Raw genomic sequence first — 16,741 nt, 5'->3', positions numbered from 1 at the left:
AAACCCACGAAAAAGGGTAAGAAAACTCCATGGTGTTTTATTCATGTCAACACCATTCTACCTGCGAGAAATAGGAAAAGATTTTCGAAAAATTTCCGCGCTGGAGAGACTCAACTCAACGTATCTCTTTTGTTTGTTTGGGGTATTATGCCAGCAGGGCTCATCTTGATTAAGGGTTCAACAAAGAAAGAATAAATTTCAAAATACTATTTCACATACGAGAACATGTTTGGAAATTTTTGTACACGGCATACGGATAAGTAGTTTTGTTTTATATATTGTAATGAAAACTGGGGACTTTAATTTTAGTGAACTGAACGTTTTTCATTGATTATATTATTTAATATGATAGAATAACCACTTAGAACTAGATTGACTAGTACACACGATCTGAAATATAACGAAAAATAATGATATTTTTATTCTTCATAAATTGCTGCAAAAATAAAATTGTAATGTAAAGGGAAATGGATGGGTTGTTATAGATTCATAAAAATAATGATTATCATATATATATTATATATTTTTCATTATGATAAACTACCAATGGCTTTTAATCCTCCCTTTTTCATATACATACTTGAGAATTGGTGCTAATGAGATGACCATGTATTGCAGACGGTCTGGTTCTCCATATCTGGTATCCATTATATTCCGGTTATAAAAAAAATATTACAATATTTTGATCAACACCGATCCTCATTATAGTCTCTACGATCATATTATGTGCATCTTGATAGCCTTTGAGTATTGGAAAATGAAAATCAAGTAAGAAAACTCTTTATAAATTGATTAAATATACTGTATCCATTTAAATCAATGAAGAAAATTATTTTTAATTTTCCTTATTTTTCACTCGGGTGACGTCGGGTAAGTTAATTATTCATATTTTCCCCACCAAATCCGCTTCAGCCTGATGGACATTTTCAATTGGAATTCAGTCGGGTTTATATATATATTGTTAAAATAAATATAAATTGATTGTGGAGAAAAGTACAAAAAATAAATGATAACTTATATATTGAAGTATTTGCTTTTTTCCACCAATTATCAACGTTGAAAAAAGAATACATTTATAATATATATAACACCTCAGATATATAGCTATTAGAAAATATCCTTTGAAAAAAAAACAACGCCGGGAGAGACTCAGACTCGACATTATTATTTACCCATTGAACCACTTGCATCTTACTTATTACAACGAAATTAGCTAGAATTTCTACATATGAATTGTATTACAATATCATTAATTGTGGCAATCGGATTTTGTGGTTTGAATCACAATCAAGGTACCAATAATAGGTACCTACCTTGATTCTTAGTCAATGCCAGGATGTCTGTAATAAAAAACATTTATAATACATACTTTATATTATGAAGATGGGTAATGTAATTAATTAAAAATATTAAAAATGCTAAACAAAAACTATAAAAAAATGTAAGAGTTTGGATTTATATTTTATTTATCAATAATTTATTTATTTATGCTTAACTCAAGTGAGAGTTTAGCGTCTTCCATATTATAGTAATATTCATAAATAATACACCTATGTTTTGACCCGTTAATTATGTTATAATTTTGTTCAAATTATATTATATAAGAATGCAATCAAACCACGTGTCTGCTTTATCTGTGCACCTAGTTTATATTATATTATTATTTCACATGCCATTTCTGCAGAAAAGGTGACAACCGTAAAATTTATTCATCCAGTTACCTTTTGAATTAGAAATTTCAACGAACCATTTCAGTGTTGTCATAAATGGCATAGCTAATTCAATTTTATACTTGTCTATGAATTCCACCCGAATTAGATCCGTGGAAATGGACAAATTTAGTGCCGGAGAGTGTTGTTACCTTTGTAGGTATGACATTAACATTTCGAAGGTTTGTTACATCCTCGCAAGCATCCTTAGGGTTTATTCTAGTCTAGTGAACAGAGATGGGGTATCTGAATTCGGCATGTCAAAGTGGTGGCATGTAATCTAAAATACTTAATATAACATTTATTATCGAATATTGGAAGAATTTTATATATACTTATCACTGCGTGGAAAAATTTGGTTCATGACCTGTGGGCAAACAAAAAAGGTAAATTACCATTTTCCTTTCTGAGCGAACTACAGCGTGGAGGTTGGATTGACAGACTTATTGATAAGAAATTGCTGTTAGCTTAGGGGTTGGCTCGGATGCGGCTCTTCGGTTACGCGCGTGCGGTCCTTAAGAAATATTGAAGTTTATAACTGGGTACTATATTTCCAACTATAGGTGCGACGAAATTTTGGACTCGCTGGCAATAGGAGAGCGAATGTCGAGCTGTGAACACGTCAATTTGTATCGTGATGGTGACGGGGGTATTAATTCTTAAATCGTGAAAAGATGACTAAAAACGTTACCCATTTACTTGAAAAAGAAAACATGTCAATGAATATATTATTATTGTTACTAATATAACAATAAACAGAACATTAAATGGACGCATGTTGGATTTATAAATTATACTTAGTTCGGCACGCGTCATTTGCACAATCCGCGCATCGCCTAGCCACGATCTTTTTAGACCATGCCTCAACTGAGGTATAGCCTTAAAGATTAAAAAAGATTTTCACAAAACCTAGTTATTTTTTTTATTATTATTCTTATTATTTAATTATATCCGCTACTCAATTAGTAGAACATTTATGTAAGTACACCATTCGGTGTCTCCAATAATCGCCAGTCTTCTTGCTCAAATGTCAAATCAGTATCCTGTAGTTTCACTTTATAAATATTCTATGGATAGTATTTACCAACTTTCCAGGACGCCGGAATTCTGTTGTCTCGAAGAACAGACGTATGAGACATATTATGATATAAAAATCACGTTTTCTGTAAGTTATAGAACTGGAGAGGTGTCGATTTCAATTCCTGAATATTTTTTTTATGGAGGAGACCTAAACAACCTTTCGATTTCAATTCTAGATATCGGTGGCTCTTACCCGTAGCCTAAAACATTGGATCCTTGTTCTGGATAAACATAATATACTGACAAAATATCATGTGCTGTTTACCTACCAGGTGCGAGGGTCAAACACGCACCACGGGCATTCTATCACTACGTAACGGAAACGAATCAATCATTATATTATGCACTATATAACTGGCTTACCTTACTGGGTGTGGTATAACAGAGTACAGATCTCGAGTGTGGAAAAATATGAGATAGACTTAAACAAGTGTTAAAGAATATGCTATTTACAATAGTTATGTCTGCCTCATAATATGTATTAAAGTTTATCACGTAAACATAACGCCGATTCCATATTTGAGGGCAGTGGGCACGCGTTGAATCCATTGGTTTACTGCCAAAAATAAAGCGAATCCTTCTTCAAAACTGCTGCCACACCCTGCAGTTCTCATTAATTCTGTGTTCTTGAATGTGTTTGGATCCAAAATGGATTCAAATAGTTTATTAATTATTATTAGCTACGAATAATATGCTTGTAAAACATCGGTTGACGCGTATAGTATAAATTACATATTTCACCAAATAAAAAAGCCAATGTCGATACTTTTTTGAAAATATAGCTAATTTTTGGTATACAAAATATATATTATGTGAAATTTCTCATTATAACAAACAGTAGGTAGGTACCTATATATTAATCATAGGCACTGTGTTAATCGATTGTTATGGTAAGAAAATATTGTATCTTGTAGCAGATTAATGTTCTCAAAAATATAATATAATAAAGAAGCAATTTAATATTTTTACTATTTTTGCGAACCTACATATTGTACGCAAAGAATTTTTATTAAAAATATTTACCTACACTTTTGCATACTTACCGTGTTTTCCTCATATATTATTTTATGTTTATGGAACGGTTTGGCACGATTCTAATAGAGGCTACGATTATTCTACTGGATAAATATTCAAACGTCCGCAAAATTCAATACATAGTAAGATGGTAAGTACATAACACAGTTCATTATATATATCAATATTTCTATGCGTAAGAGACACAACTTTAAATTAGAACAATTTGAAATAATAATTATATTGTCTATACTCATAATATATTATCTCTAACTACCCTGCAACAAATAAATAGTACAATACAAGACTTTTAAGTATATAAAAATCCACGTATTTTAAAAATCAGTGACGGATTATTGCACATGCTAACATTAGCAAGTAGGAATCCAAATAAAATACACGCAACTATTTACATCAAATATCTTAAACTACCTTATCTTCTTCTATAAAGATGTAACCTAAGCATATGGAAATGAGGCAAAACAAAGACCACTGGGATATCTGATTTTCCTACAAACTCTGAAAACAGTTTTTTTTAAACACATTTTTTTTCATAAAAAATGGCACTTATGAAAAACTATTAGGTATTTAGTACAAAGATTTTCATATGGAAGCCACAAAAAGCTCCAGCTGAAAGAAGGTTAAATATCTCCGACCTACAACAATTTTAGAAGGAGAGAAAATAAAAAAAATATTTTGAATTTATATATTTTTTATCTAAGTTGATTCGTTTATATTGTAAGAGGCCTAAAAATTAGTTAGCGCCTCGGGCATCCACGTATATTAAGTCGTCACCGATTATACGCTATTTTAGCGGGAAGTCACAGCCGATGGATAATCAATTTTGTGTGTAATACTATAATAATAAGAATAATAATACAACAGTTATGATTTTCTGCAATCAATAATGACAGAAGGCTGCTGACGTCCATTCGTCAGTATCAACGCCACTGACGTAATATATTGATATGCATAGTTAATCCAATAACAGATTACACAGGGTGCGCTAATCTTGACATGCCAGGCATTGTTGTCGTCTCGGATCGGGCATATATTACGAAATTATGGAATCATGCAAATTTGACGGATTAGGTATCTGATACAATCATGTTCGCAAGATCTCCACAGTAAATTGATACTATATGTCCATGAGGTATAGGTACCACTTTACTGCATGACTTTTTGTATTTGAAAAATATTTTTTTTTTGTGTTAAAATGGCTCGTGACTAGTACTTGAAATTCTCGGTTTTTTCAGTTCACCAATCGAGGATTCTCGAATACAAGAATATTTGTCTTCTCGATAATCGATTTTTCTTTCTTTTCAGCTTTCTTTTTATGTTCTTTTCCCTTTGTTATTTGTGCCTAGTAACAATTTCTCAAATTCTTCTGATTTTTATTTCTCGACAATTGAAATTTCGCTTTTCCGATTATTTCTCAAGAATTCTTGAGAAAAGAGATTTTTTGATCACACCTTCATTTTATGACTAAGGGGAAAATATATTTTTTAAATACATTTAATTTTCTATAAAATATTGAGAATATTGTAGATATGCAACACCGTGAAAAATAGAAATAAATAATAATAATAATAGTTAATTATAGTTTTAATTTACTGAACTACTACACAATGAAATTATATTAACTAAACAATGCAAAAGAAATTAGACAGGATACTGTAAAAAATGATGAATGAAAACTTAATAGGTAACAGAATATAGTAGATACATAAAATGTACGATTTTTAAAATACAAAGTAAAAATTCTTTATTTATTGAAATATCCAAATTAGGTCGATAAAGTAGAAATCAAAGATACATACATAGACACGAAGACAATTATTATTGAACCAGATCGTTTCAAATTTGAATCGATTATTTGGTCACCACATTAGCACCCTTGTACCATTTTTAGGATATACGGGAAATCGATGAAAAAGTAGTTGATAGTTTGAATATAAGAACATGTAAATATAATCCGAGAGAAGTTTATAATATAATACATTCAACAAAAGATTAAGTCATTGTAAATAAATTTATTGATTTGGAGGGTTTTCATTGCGCGTTGTATCAGTATTGAGTATTGATATTGATATACTATGAGGTTAAATTGTCATGGTTATTCTATTCCAAAATATGATATCAAAATCGTAATATGAAGACATCATTAACATCAGTACATACGACAATACTTTGTGAATATTAGCAATAACAAAAAGTATGGAAACTTTGCTGGTTGCAACAACTTTTTATTACTATATTTTAAATTTCTGTAATCAATATGCAACTGTAATCCTTAATAAAAAAAAAAGAAAATAACAAAAAGTAAATCTGCCGAAAGCTTCTTCCCCTACTAGAGCCTCTGTAATGTTGAGCCACTTTCTGAGCATCACACTTAAAATGTCCTGATCTTCTTTTCTTTTCTGTATTGAAAATAAGCATATTAGGTTGTATAGCATCTTCCATCCTTTTATATGTGAGATGACACAGGGTTCACATGTGGCTCACAGCTTTCCTCCGTATCATATTATTAAGCGAGTTCATAGAACACGTAATATTTTCCACACTCTTTTGATTGTAAGTGATGATGTATGGATGAGTATGAATTGAAGTATGAAGACTGGTGGTTGCTAGCGGAGATGGTGAGTTTATTTGACAGATTGATATTTACAGTTTACAAGGATATAAACATACACGATAACAGCAAAGGCGGACTGAAATAGTTTAGCTTTAGACGCGACGATAAGGAGTGAAATGTGTTCTATCGTGATTGAACCCAACATGATGGAAAATGCTTACACTGAGTATCTCAGGCCATGGTGAGAAAATACATTTTTAATACAATAAACATTGCTGAGGTGAAACAGTACTTACGAAGTAGTAATTCAATTGTGTGAAATACGTATGCAAAGAAAATGCTCGTATTAAACAATATTAATTTAAGAATGAGTCGTATATCATGGATTCTGTTGATACTGTTTGGTTTTCAATAACCCATCGATCGCCACACTTTGATTACAAGTTGAAAGATGTCTATATTAATGATTCTCGTAAAAAATCTATATACTCTGACTGGTACTAATATGGTAATGTAAATGCACAAATTTGAAACATAAATTTTCGCATAAAAATTAGATGTGAATGCAGATTTTTCGAAATAAGCGCGGAACTAATTCGCAATGATAAATTACAGCTATTAATTCTCCAAGCTCGGCCTTGGACAGCGATTTCGGAAACTGTTAGTTTGCTCTGAAACTGTGTTTTAATGCAAAGATTTTTACAATGTAGATACCTACGAGCATTTTAAAAATCTGAATCAAAGGAAAGTATGCAAATATTGAGTGGATAGAAACCAAAGAGATGCAAATTTTTTATACTAAAAGTTTGCACTTGCTGTATGGTTAATTTTAAACGAAAATTCTTATAAACATACATAGCTGGTTTGTAAAAAAAATGCAGTGTATAACGGTGTCAACAAATAACATTATTTTACGATTTTAAAAATGTAAATATATAAAATATTAAGTGTTAGTATTCTAATTTATTCAGTGTAACCTTTGTCATAGGATACTGAATGACAATGTAGTTGTTTCACTTAATCAATTGCTGTTGGGTTAAAATCACTGTAGTTAATCAAGTCAAAACTGTGAAGATTTGATAATCGTTTTTAATTTTTTTCGTTTCATTTATAAAAAATATGATTGTTATAATAAAATTTATTTGTTTTATAGCTAAACATTGTGAAAACAAAGTTAGCAAAACGAATAAAAAAACATAAGAGAATAGTTTGTCTTCAATTTATTTATAAGAAACATTGTCCAGTGGAATGAATTTAAAGAAATATTTCAACTGTAAACAATATCGTTGTATGCACTCATACACGTTTCATGTCCGTTGGATGCTATCTGAAATGCATACATGTATGTACCTACATTTTTTATACGAACCGCTCGCTTTGTTTTCCCTCTCATATTGGAAAATATTCCGTATTTCAAAATAGTTCTTGCTACAAAAATATAAAATTGAATCTACAGTATTATGCTGTTTTATTGGAAGCTTTATGGCATTGTATGAAAAACAATGAATGATCACCTACTTATTTATGACAATAATGTTTATGTTATATTGATATACATTAAACGACGTCGCGACCAATATTAAACTCAGGGGAAGGGGTTACTGCAAGGTGTTTGAAAAAAAAAATCAATAATGTCCCAGAGAATTTTTATACAACGAATTAATGCACGATCACAATACTTCCTTCCACGGCATAAAATTGCTTTTGAACATCATATGTCGTACTGGTTTCAAAAACATTTTAAAAAAGAAAATATAGAGGAGTTCACACGTATTCTAGATCAAGGGAAATTATGTTAGGATCAGTGGCATCCCGTGTGGCAAGGAGGTCAAGCGTTGCTTAGAGCTTGCGTTAAATTATGAAAGCGCCGGGACAACTGGACGCCACGCAATTCGAAATTAAATATACGTTAGGAATTTATAGGTAGGTACTTAAAAAAATGTTTAATATTATTTTTTATATTTAAATTATTATATTATGATTTTATAGAATTTTTATAGATTTTATATGATAGAATTTAAATATGCACACGTAAATAATGATTTAATCGAGCATATGTTTAAGTTTCAACGAAAAAAGAGTTTTTTATTTTGATATAAAGCCTTAGGCATGGTAATTCTCAATCTGCAATAAAAAAACATTATGTTAAGTGTAAAATCAAATAAAACTACTAAGTAGTAGATAGAAACTGATTAAAATTACTCGTCTACGTTCTGTATACGTGTCTACGACAGTGCGGCGTCCAATTGTCCCATTCCCATTTTTTTTGCTTGCGTGTATCCGTTCAAAGTAGCTCAATATGGGGCATTGTTTTAAGTTTACTTAACGGTGACACTCTGCAGAGGTATGTTACCTGATAGGTGTGCTGACTTAGATTAAAGATTTGTGAAACTGTATGGGGAATAGCCCGCTCACCCATCCGGCTAATTGGCGCCGCGAAAAATCTTTTGATATAAAGGGCACCGCGAGAAGAATAAGTTTGAAAACCACTATAAGCGATTATTTAACGTTTACATTGACTTGTAAAATAATTTGATTACAAGATTTTTCTAAACATTATAACTACAAGACAAACGGTACAAGTAGCGTTGATTGATTTATTCTTTCGATTAAATCTGAAATTATAATAAATAATATAAAATATAATATAAATTATAATATAATATAAAAATTATATAATAAAAGAAATTACTATTCGAAAATCAGGCGATACGTTAAATTACAATGAAAATTATTAGGTCTCTAATCGTAAATAATATTTATATGCATACTTGTGATTAAGGTCGCTCTTTCGCTACATTATGAAATATCAGTTACTGTTCATAATTAAATTTAAAAAATACTGAAAATAATTTCAATGTGATATAAAAAATTACCGGGCTCTACTTGATGTTATGATAAACTGCAGGTGTTATTATTAATTATGTAAAATTACGGGGGCAAAATATTTCTCTGGAAATTGTATAAATTTCAGATCACGTCAGATTTATTAGAATCGTGTTGAATTTATTGAATAAATGTTTGAAACATAAAATGGAAACAAACCACTGTAAAGCAGCATTCATTTTCAAATAGAATCCAGCTAATTTATAGTATTTGCTCTAGTAAAACGGTCATAAATAACAACGGACAAATACGCGGAGCAACGTTTATAAATAAGTCTATTTTAAATTTGATTTAAAACAAAATTCACACAGGAAGTTACGACAATATTACTGTGCTGCATACATTTGTATCATAATATTTCCCGCTTTGCAGAGGTAAACAACGCTGGAAGTTTGTAATAAACTGAATAGACATATTTGTGTCGCTAGATTTCAAAATCAGCCAAGTCCATAGTGCATGAATAGGAGAACAACAGCTTTTTGTTTTCTCAAGTACACGGTCACAATGGTGAAAGTTTGTATTATTTCGAGTATAGAATATTTAAAATTAATAAGTTCCACGTTTCGATAATGCAGAAATATTAGAAAGCAGTAGTTCTTCAGGAATTCACAAAACAGTAAAAAAATACCTAAAGGTGGACTTGGCTGATTTTGAAATCTAGCGACACTTTGTTGTTCTATATTAAAAAATCCATGTTTCTAGCCGCGTGGAACTACAGACCTACAAATTTATCTGGAGAATGAGATGGGGAAGCCACTGTCGAAAACTACCCAATCACGACTCGTAACTGGTAACATCTGACATTCGGATGACGTTTTTCAATACGGCGCCCTATGGTAGTTCGTAGTTCCATTTTTGGCCATTCTCCAGATAAGTTTGTAGGTCGGTATTTTCTTGAAAGTTCATCAAATTAACCGTATCAATGCCTATATATCCCTCCTTCCTGAATAAAGACGGATAAATTATATTTATGATTATTTTGCCTATAAAAACTGACGTAGATAGAAACAATCTAATAAATACAACAAAACAAAATGTGTACCTACCCAATAATAATTAATCTACATACGTCCTGAATTACTGGGTATATTGGCTTATGATTTTATTTTATTTTATATTTTTTTTTACCAAGATCCACGTTTTTGCGTTGAACATTTTATCAACATGAGTGATAAATACCACGTTTACACGTGCATGGATTTACTGCTGACAGTACGTTAAATTATCTCGGCCATAACAAGAAATGCACGTGTAAACATGTATTATCCTGCAAGTTGCAAGATTGCATGCATGAATCAAAAAAGTTCGGAAGCTTCTAAATTTTCACACGACAGTTGGGATTTGTTTGCAGTAGAACGATAGTGGCAAACCTGCTGGAAAAAAATTAACTACACCGCGCAGAGACTTATTTTGAGGTTAACTGATTTTGCGACTGTCAAATAGTACCATAAACTGACAACATCGCGTCTAGCTTACTCTTGAATAATGAGATATACCAGAAAGTCAGCACTTTTACGTGTAAATAGTTATTATCGCGATAGTTTAAAATACACACTAGTTGTGCAAATACGCACGTGTTATAATGGACACATATAATAGTGTTATTTTTTAAAAATTAATAAAGATTACAATTATTTCATTATGAAAAAAACGTTCCTAATAGAAATGAAAACGAAAAAAATAATGAAAATTGCATTCTTAGTTAGTAGTTAATGAAAACTCACATGCAATAGTAGCACTATCATCCGAACGCGCTATTTGGCACCTCAGCCAAGATTTGACAGTGTGTTATTATTTATTTGAAGTAACGTAAACTAATCAATACTTCGAATAGTAAGTTGCGTACAACATATAGGAAATTGGATTAGATATTATTCAACTCGATAGTAAGTTGATGAGGGAGGGGTTGAACTGTTTTGATTTTTTTCCTCACTTAATTTATTGACGTAGAAATTTAATCATATTTTGCTTAAAAGAGAGGTACCTATCGTATTATAAAATTTGTAGTAAGTATTTCATACAGATACTTGGGCGGATATGACAACATTCAAAATGTGGAAGTAAGCATATTATAATACTATATAATATGAATACAGATCACATGTTTCATCGAAATCGTTGTGGACGTCTGGCCTGCGAGCGTTCAATTTAAAATTCATGAGAATTCAATATCTCTCGCCAAGTCGAAATGTTCGCGATGCGGAGATTCAATATCCGGGCGGGCATGCGGCGCCCGTCCCCGGCACGCGGGTCGCGGAATTGCGCCCCTGCGCGACGGGGACGGACTCTCTCGACGGAGATACGCCAGAGCCGGCCTCGGGGCGAAAACACCCGGCGAAACACATTTGCGGTGAATCAGCGAATCGAATTTAACTTATGTGGAGTAGGACGAGGCGAGGAAAAATTAATTTCTGCTAACGGGTTGACAAATTATATCAATTTGCTAACAGCAGCAACAGAAAGCTGCTTACAAATTAAGGACATTCGCCATAGTTTAGTAGTACATGCTTTCTAACTAGGGCATACTGGTATATTATATAGTATTTATTTTTATCAATATTATGTGTAACAAATAATGCAGATATCATTATTTACTCGGGTCTCATTGGGTCTAGTAAACGACTCTATTCATAGAATTTTAGGTCTGTTCTTACAATTTTCATCCTTTTGTAAATAAAATACAGAAGAAGGTGATTTAAATATAACATGCAGTCTTGAGTTAAATATAAATAATTATTAGCAAGTAAAAGTATGTAAAAACTAATAATATATATATATATATATATCAATCTTATTCACTCTATGAATCAATTTTAGTAATCACGTCGGAAGAATAGAACGATTGAAAATGAGTTACTTTTAATAAGTCATTGCCCATTGGCACTCATTGGCAGAATTTTAAGACGATTCGTTTATTATGAAAAGATAAAATAGAAGATAACATGAAGTGTTCGATTCTACGAATTGGCTTACATGATATTCATTTCATCTGTTTATTTAATTTAGTCTGAGTAAATGCTATTTCATTGATTTAAATTAAAAAAAATGTTTTAATTTATTGACGGAGTTTGAAAATCTCTCAGATAGCGTACGTGATTATTAGGAATCCTGGTACTTGGGTCGGTAGCTTAGTAGTACTCGGTTGGTATGCATATTCGAATCACAGTTGGCCCGAAATTTTTGTCGATTTTTCTAATATGCAGGTAGGTATATTTTTGAAGCTTTTCCAAGTTTTGTATTTTCAACGAAATATCTGATTGGTTTTCGATTAAATAACTTTAGTTATCCATCACCAGCAGACAAGACGTTTATAAATAGAAATGTTGAATAAAGAGTTCAGCGGAATAGTTTGAACGGATATCAGCTGTTGAGCTTTTCCGGGGGCGGCCGAAAGAAGTCACTCGCCCGCATAATCGCGGATGTTCACAAAACAAACATCGAAGTTCAAAAACTAAAGGTATATACTAGAGATGACAAGATCTACATACGTTATATCTATATTGCTTATGAGACATAGTAAATAGGATATGTTTAGACTTCTGTGTACCTTGTCACAGGTACTACTTTTGCATAAGTATCGGTTTTATGAAAGTATTTATTTAAATTATATTTTATTCTATATACTTACTACTGACACTGACACTTGAGAGCTTTTTTCGCCCATCAGAATTATTTTATATACTCAATATGAAAATTGAAATACTCAGTAGGTTTTCATAAGGTATGATATGCATCGATGCATCCACTGCTTTCCCACAAAGGCATCACATTAGTTTTACAGGTAATATCTCACAGTGCCACAATATTAACAGTTGCTTAATTTAGTAATTAACCAAGACTGGTTTTCTTAGCATTAAAGTGTGTTTCGTAATAAATAAATAAACTTATGAAAATTTCTATGAATAAGTCATCATTATAGATAGATCTACTGTTAACATCTACTATTTTGATTCCTCTTCGGGGATAAGATCGGAACCGACTACCTACTGTGTGGTCTTATAACTAGGAGTTAGCTTATACTTAATATGTACTAATATTAAGATTTAGTTGTATTTTATATTTCGGTTCAGATTTGATTATTTCCAAGATAGTATGATACTCGTACCTTTATCTGAGTGTTTAGCCATGAGTCATTTTCAAGAACATCGCGCGGATGTCAGCCAGCAATAGCTTCACGTAAAAAGAAAGCTATTTATGAGTGAAAGAGGGTATTGATTACATATTGTCGTCATTTACCGTTCACCTGAGGTCGCAGGTAAGGAAGCAGTCATACCCTATCATTTTGGCAAGCCAGTGCACCCTGTGCCGGCTGCATTCATATATTTATATTATTGATTATTCTATTATGCTGTAATCATTCTTTTTTAACATGTACCTCTTCACTACAAATTCTTGTTAAGTAGATTCGCTAGCCCCCTTGTAAGAATGTATCCTTGTTGTTAATATGTTACCCTCACTGCATATTACTCATATTTATCTCTTTTTTTGCCGCACCAGTTAGCTGCCAGTTAGTCCTGCACTCCATGTAGCTCCACCCTCACTCAATCTGTGCAACAGAACCATGGAATTCCCACCGTTTGTGGTATACAAGTATTTTATATAACCATAGTCATCAATGGCTTGAGTTTTCACATTACCATCCGTCATATATAAACAGCCAAGGTTTGTGCATGGTCGCTTTTCATGAATATAAACGAGTCTAAATGAAAAGCTTGTAGTGCCTCATTTCCTTCCAGAAACGAAACCGCACGAGACTGATGTAACAACTATACACCGCGGAGCTTAAAGAAAGAGTTTAGAAAATAAAAATAATCTTGACTTGGTTTGCTGTCATTACATCCTTTATTATGCCCGTGTGTGTACTGAAATATTATGTGTAAACAAGTGGTAAATTCCGGGGATGTTTTATTTTTTAATGTGTGCCAGAGCATGGACCAAAATTAAGTATGTAAGTGGCTAACGTCCATTTCATTTAAAACATCGGTTACGAAACCTTTTTCTGAGGCGGTTAATATCCATATCGGATTTTAGAGGCAATGAAAAATAATACTAAAAAAACTATGAAAAGTGTATAGATCTATCTCGAGATATTAGTATGTATAGAAAGTTTGAGAGTTATTATTAAGAAAACGTTAAAAGTATTACTTTCCCAAACATTTCCAATTTAGCGACCATCAATCAAAAGCAAAGAAAGCTCAGTTTATTAAACTTTCTAAGGAGTGTATATACAAACGTAATTGAAAGCCTCAAAAACTACTTGATCAACAAAATAATTATTCTTTTGTCACTGTCAAGAAAATTATTAGAAAGTTTTTCAATTAGTTTAATTTGACGGGTTTTCTCTGTCGTACTGGATGGATTTAAACTAGAATATTTTAGGTGACTATTTATAAAATTTAATTATTTTGGAGTTTTCATGAAAATTTACAGCAGACAGAGCTTTTAATTTACTATAATCAGGGTGGCCAGATTTGGAAAATGTGAATATAGGACACTATCAGCGAGAACCATTATGATAACCATTAGCGAAGGTTGCAAGACTTCTCAAGACATATACATTTTTAGTGATGTGCTATGTATAGGTACTTATTGTTTTTGAAATTTTATTTTATTGTATAATGTTTATTTTTCTTCTTCAATCCTGTATAAAATGCGCTTTTTTCAATTGATTCAATACTTAATTTTACATAATGGAGTAGTAAAATTTCGTTTTATCACAACATTACTATTTTTTTGGATTTTTTTTTAAATATTTTTTTCTAAAAAATCTGCACACTGAAATGATTGGCGATGTTAAAATTTGTTATGATGAAAAAAAAATATAACAAATCCTATTATATTTTTTTAAAATATAATAATTATCAAAAGATTTTGAAGCTTCATCAACAGTTGAAGTTAATAATTATGACTATATTATTATCAATAGTAATTCTATATACATGTCTTGTAACTATCCACACGTTTTGAAATATTGTTCCATATGAATATAGAAAATTACGAAAATATTGGTTAAACCTCTATTGGGACAGTCGAACAGAATGAAAAATAAATAGGATACATTCAATAAAATATGAGATGTCTGGCCACTCCATTATAATTAAACAATATCGCTTCTCCTTCTTCTTCCTACGCCATATCCGTTATCGGGTACGAGCGATGATTTGACCATATTTTACCTATCTGGCGCTACTCTAAACAGAGATGGATTGCCGAGAACAAAACCGTATCTGAGATTTAATACCCAGGGTGTTCTTCAGTCAATGCATAAGTTAGTATCTTTCAGCATGCCCCATGATGTGGCTAAAGTACACTAACTATATATGCTTTCAATATTGCTATACACTAATTATTTATATATTTGTAATAAATGATCCAGTTATTGTTTTCGGTGAAATTAATAATTGATATTCGTGTGCAGTAAAGTACTAAGTACAAAGTTTTCTGTTTGCAGAATTTGTTAAATGAAATCTTTTCCCGTGAAAAGCGTTCTAAGAAATTCTTTTTCGAAAAAGGTAAGTTTAAGTTTCAGATAAATTAATTATAAGCATCTCTCGGATAAGTGAAAGAAATTTAGATTGTAATTTTCATTTCTGTGAAAAATATACTTTTGCGCGTTGGAAAAAAAGAACTTTACTAAGTGTACAAAAAAAAATCAATATTATTCATGACATTTTTTTTATCAAAATATACATAATATAATATTATAGTTACACCAAGCATGTCTGACAGTAAGTATGATGTAATATATTAATTATCTAGTATCAACAATGGCGGTGATCTACCACATTTTAAGTACACTGACGCTTTACAAATTAACACGTTCATTATACTCATTACCAAATTATTATGCTACTGTGCAAAGAGCTTACTGCGCTATGCTTAGAGGAAACTTTAACTAGTTTAAAGCGCGGTGATATACAACTTCTAATTATCTCACTCATGTGGCAGGACATGAGTGATGCAATTCAATGATATGACGAGGTCACTCGAGCTTCCTCATGTTTAATTTGAAATCGAGTTCCACGTAAGCTAGTTAAGGACATTATACATAGAAATGGTTAATGGTTCTATCTCACATTTTAATGGAAATAATACTTTATTACAACTGGATGCAGCTACAAGCTTTTACAATTTCATGATTCTATGGAGTTATAGTGCAACTATAGCAATGGCTGAGTGACGTTTCGGCTTATAATGTCGTGGATTACAGGTTTGAATCCCGGGTCTAGAAAAATTCACATACTATTTTTCAATGTGTATTTGTATTCAAAGTATGGACCTAATAATAGATTGAGCAAGTAGCCGACATCCATTTATAGTAAAAATAAAAATCTGTTAATACAACTTCCACTCTGTGTAGACCCATATTATGATTGTATTATGTTCAAAAATGGCGATGTAATGATGGGATCGACCAAAATCTATTCCACAATCGACGCTTTGGACATACATGTAGTACAGGTATGAATTATAATAT

The sequence above is a fragment of the Rhyacophila brunnea genome, unplaced genomic scaffold (assembly GCF_057557595.1).
Source record: "Rhyacophila brunnea isolate RB1 unplaced genomic scaffold, BYU_Rbru_1.0 scaffold_3, whole genome shotgun sequence".
NCBI lineage: Eukaryota > Metazoa > Arthropoda > Insecta > Trichoptera > Rhyacophilidae > Rhyacophila > Rhyacophila brunnea.
The sequence above is the reverse complement of the archived record's forward strand: the minus strand, read 5'-3'. Positions refer to the sequence as shown.